This window comes from Diadema antillarum, unplaced genomic scaffold, assembly GCF_040938485.1.
Source record: "Diadema antillarum isolate AM-2024a unplaced genomic scaffold, OU_Dant_1.0 seq00001222_RagTag, whole genome shotgun sequence".
Lineage (NCBI taxonomy): Eukaryota > Metazoa > Echinodermata > Echinoidea > Diadematoida > Diadematidae > Diadema > Diadema antillarum.
Window position 1 is genome coordinate 150,520 of NW_027272012.1, and position 5,458 is coordinate 155,977.

General features: G+C 37.0%; 1 pseudogene; it reads left to right on the top strand.

Moving 5' to 3' along the window:
* The first annotated feature begins 467 nt into the window (after positions 1 to 467).
* LOC139744948 (uncharacterized) lies at positions 468 to 1,600 on the top strand (annotated as a pseudogene).
* Positions 1,601 to 5,458: the final 3,858 nt, after the last annotated feature.

Below are 5,458 nucleotides of genomic sequence, written 5' to 3' on the forward strand. Positions count from 1 at the left end.
TATAGCGTAATCAGGTAGAGACCGATAAAATGATATCAAAGATTGGTTTTATATCACACATTATACTGTTAGAAAAGAGTGAAGATATTCACCTATCAGTGTAGCCTCTACATCATAAAATTATTTTCTCACTCATTCACAGTCCTGGACAACAATTGTTTGCTTGACTAGTGTGGATCTATTAGCATGGAATTGATTCCTTCAATGAAACGCCAACTTTATGAAATCGCCCTTGTTGAACGATGTTTAAATGACACAGCAGTGTGCTTTGAAAAGTTGAGTGATTTTGTGAGTCAGCATAATGGATTATCAGGAAATGAGATGCATATCCAAACATCAAAATCAATCAGACAATTCGTGTACAAGTGCAGATGGAGGTGGAAGAATAGCAATCGTACCTTGGACAAGTTTCCACGTAACTACAGTGACTGGCTCAATGGTAATATGTTCACAGAGGAGGTCAGTAAGTTGCTAAGGCTGGACGTACCTGGAACGTCTCATCAACAGCCCACTGTGGGCTGTTCATCTAAAAAATGGCAACATCTGTCCAAAAAATCCAAGTAAAGAATGGCGCAAGATCTACTGAGTCACACAGAGCCACCGGAACTGCTTTTTGCAGCATAGCAGGGAACATACAAGAAAAACAGTGACTTAAAGTATGTCCTGAACTTAACTCTGATATCCCCATCAAGACCTACCAAAGTGAGAAAACTCATATCACAACCAGTTAAAACAAGAACCGTACACACCTGACGAAGCATTGTCACTACTTCTAGAAACGGACGTGACAAAGCAGTCATAGCAAATGATAAGAACAGCTGCAAAATGTAAGCATGCAGACATCTATCCATCCTACAACGCAGAAAAAGAAGCCGAAAAGAAATGCTACCCTGAAACTATATCGACTAAGGAGGATTCTGCCAAAGTCCCTCCCCAGAATCTCCTCGATTACACGGCACTCGGGATCATCCAGGAACAGAAGGAAGCAATCACTGAAGTTGTCGAGAATCTTGAGGATGATGAACAGCTCCCATGTAAGCTTGTTTGTAAGTGGGGATTCGATGGCTCTTCTGGTCAGAATGAATACAAGCAGAGGTTCACCTCCACAGATCAATCCGAAGAGAGTTTATTTTGCACTACAATGTTCTCATTGCAGCTGCTTTCAAATGGTCGTGTATTATGGGAGAACCCAGTACCCTCTTCAACGATATTTTGCCGCCCGATTCATTCGCAGCTCAGCAAAGAAACAACTGATTTATCTCAAGAGGAAACACGTCAATCAGTGAAACTTGCAACTTGATGGATGTTACTTTGGATATCAACTACGAAGTGGAAGTGGACCTCAACAGAAAGGCTGACCTTCAAGTAAGGTATGATCTATATCTCACAATGGTTGACCAAAAGGTAATAAACGTACTGACGAAGACGAAATCATCTGTGCGATGCTGCATTTGCGGGGCAACGTCAAAGCAATTCAATACATTTCTTTCAACATCAATACTCCCCGTTGGCATGATGAGTGAGAAGGCACAAAGACAAGCTATTCCGTCGAAGGCATGCACGAAAAACAACCCAGACTGACAACATGAGCGATGTTTTCCATAGGCTCATCCTGGTAACAAGCGATATTGTCTTCAGCAGTAGGTCGATTAGTGCACCAGAGTCACGAACATTACCTCGTGAGGTTCAGGTGATGATCAAAGCGTCTTGTCATTTTCCTGACTGTGAGAGCTCTGACAGTGATTCCGAGTAACACCGTAAGTGAACAGAAAATTTTGTTTGATTTTGCTCACCTTATACCTATAGCTGATCGAAGAATGTTTTTTTTTCTTCAAATGATAGAATTTATTAATTTCTCGAAGCAACATAATTAAACAGAGGATGAATGAAATACGTATTTATTGAAACCATTAAAATTATAAAGCCATTTCTTTGGTACTAAGGTGTTTTTTTTTTTCATTTTTTTTTCAAGCTATTTGGTCGCAAAGGATATACCCTGCCCGAAAGCTTGTATACATTTACATTACACAATAAAAACAGACTGCATACAGTGTACATTTGAATAAATCCGCTTGTTTACTTCATGCATACTCGTATACTACTTCAACAGCGGTTGCCACCGGCAACCCGAAGAACCCCTTTCGAGCAAGGATGAAGTCGCGCTTGGCAGTGCGACAGCCCGCCCAGGCCCACCCGACATAGCAACAGCGCGTGCATGCAAATTGTATAAAGTACAACAGTATCTTACCAATGTACAGGTTAATGAAACACAATTAATTAAACAAAAATGTTTAATCGAAGAATGTCGAAGTAAGACGCATCGAAATTGGGGTTTTATTTTCCCCTTCCAATACGCTTCAGCGTAGTTTTTCTTTTCCTTTTCTCTGGGAAGGGGATGGTCCTTATAGAAACTTTTTTTTTTATAAGTTGGCAGTGTAATCATAATACATGTATGTTAGTGAATATGAGAAGCGTAAGTCAGGCTCTTTTCACATCAACCCTTGAAAAAAAATAGCAAAATTTGATATGAAAACAAACTTGCAGATGATTTGCTAAAGGGCAAACATTGCTAGTTGCCGTAATACAATGCAGTAAGATGCTAAATGAGACCTGCACCTCAAGTTGGCTCTGCAGTATGGAATTATGATTTTTATTGTTTGTTTGTTTGTTTGTTTTAATCTCAAAGATAGATATGCACACACATTTTTTTTTTAAATCCAGACTCTCTTTTTGTTTTAACTGTTGTGACCATAAAATTCTGTGCACACGCACACACACTTAAAACATACAGAGAGATGTAATGAAAGCAAGTTAAGTACAACGCGGTTCTCAAGATACAAAGAATTTAATATTCACATTTGTTCTCTTAATGGCTTTACATTGTTACGTAGTAAAAGGCACAAATTTACTCCATTTTCACTACACCCAGTTAAGATGGATGCAGTGCTTTAAGAAAATACAATGTACTTTGTTAATGTTACAACAGACTTGCACCTTCTATTGTGGAAGATGTTTGTCTCAGCCAGATAACAATAACAATAAGCTCATCTTCATAAAATTCAATTCTATACCGAGATGCCATCATTCAGTATTCTTCAATGAATATCACTCATCATAATATCCTAAATTGAATGGAAAAAAATACATGTACCTACTTGTAATCGTAAAAAGGAATTCGAAAGGGAATCAAGAAAAACATGTTGCTAATAGGCATGTTCTTATGAATTGAAGCAAGGTTACCACAGCGAAAGAGGACTTCTTTTTACTTCAAGTAACAACGGAAAACATTGAAAGGGTTACTTTCTCATGTTATAAACCATCAAGATGCGTAATTGCCAGTCCCCTCTTTATACATGCACTTCTAGGCTGATATGCATTCCATCTTAAGTCCAGTGTCCTGCCATGTTAACCCATAAAGGCAGAAAACTATACGATACAATTCTGGGGTTTTCAACTTTGTCTTTTTATTGTAAGCCCTACTGTTTGCAGTTCATTATAAGTTCTTCGTGAAAAAGAGTAAAATCCTCTTTCATTACGGCCCTTTGTTGTTAGCTCCTATAAGATTTTGGCACCAGTATTTTCAACCTCTAAATTAATTGCTATTTTTCATTGATCCTTAAATTGTCAACACATTTCTGGAGAAGAAAAAAAGAAGAAGAATACAGTTTTCTTTCAAAGTGGCAGATTTGTGTACTCGGCTATCCAATTTTGAGCAGTTATGACATAACCTTTTCACGTAATTTTCTACCATTATGTCTTAAAGACATAGGGCCTACAATGAAATTCTTAGGTGACTATTCAGTACAGTACAAGATTCACAACAAGATTTTTACCTCCTGCAACTAAAATTTCCCAAGACGTTATGGCTTACTGGAGCAGTGCACGTTGTTTCCAGACATGAATATTGTCATTACTAGGGTGTTCGTGGCGGACAAAATGAAGAAAGTATTATGTATCGCCCCTGTCAGACTATGTATCTTTGTACAATATAGGCAGTATAATCACCGTTGTGCATGTACATTTCATTCCGCGAGTTGTCTTTTTGTCTGATTCGTTGTAATTAGAATGACATTGCATAATTACTTTGAATGTGGTACAATGACAATATGATCATAACAGTTATACAAAGTCTCTTTCTCTATGTACAAATCAAATAATTACTGGAAGATACCAAAAGCTGAAAATCATTTTGATACCAAATTATAGTAATGTAATTACAAAATTCCGTAGTGTAGGAATAAGGCAAGTGAACACGTTTCCATTCTCATATATAGGCCCACTGCAATTAGTATATATAGGCCCTTTTATATACATGTATACTGTATATGAAGAGTTTGTTTGCAAAAACCGATAAGTCCATATTTGCCAAATGGAGATATTTGCGATTAAAGGTCAAGAAAAATAGAGAGAATAATAAGAAAATTTTTGCTTCTTTTGACCATACCTTCAAAAATGTACATTTATTTGTAGTGACCAATATATCATTTAAAAGGTATTATTTTGTACTTTATGACAGAGACCGTAGTTCAAAATCTTCAAAAATGGACTTATTGGTTTTTGCGACCAAACTCTTCGTATATTACACGTGTGTGTGTGAGTGTGTGCGTGCGTGCATGTTGTATGTTGTCAAATCAGCCGACTGAGACAAGGAAGATATGAACATGCATTTTGTTCTTAAAGACATTCAAATCATCAGTACACTTGACATATAGGCCTACACCTCTGATGACTTTCAGTATTTCATTGTACAATGTATTAAACAACATCGTGAATAAGAATCCCTCTCAGCATCAGATCTGATTTTCCAAGAGATTGTGATACAATGTGTCTTGCTCAGGAATGTACATGAATATTATTTCTGAAGGTAACATGAATATTATTTCTGAAGGTAACGCGTAACAGATATAGTACAAAATGAAGAAACTCGCATCGATCATTCACATCTCCAGATAGTAAAAACAAACCTTCTTGAAATATACGCCGACTTCTTAAAACCTATACTGTAACGGTATATATCCTTGCTTGTTATGGAGGTGAATGCCACTCCCCCACCCCCTGAAACTATACATAGGCATCCTTGAAACGAGTAAATGAAATAAGCATTTTTACCAGCATTCTGAATGCTTTACAGTGGTAGCCACTTACATGTATTTTGTATAAGCACTGTTGTTTTCAGAAGGTAGTTTGCTCAACTGTTTCAATAAATAGCAGATCTGTACTACAGTCTCAGTCTTCTGTGGGTTTTATCTTACTCTAAATCCATTTATTTTACTTTCTAGATTACCCTAAAGAACACAAATTCAAAACCTGTATACGTAATCGGATGTAAGACCTTGTGTCTAAATGTGGGTCACTTTGTTATAGTAATCAAATTTGGCTTCTGCAACCTAGAAGATAGATATTCGGTGTGTCATATACTTTAGTTTCACAGGTATTCCACTTAAGAATACAATGTATT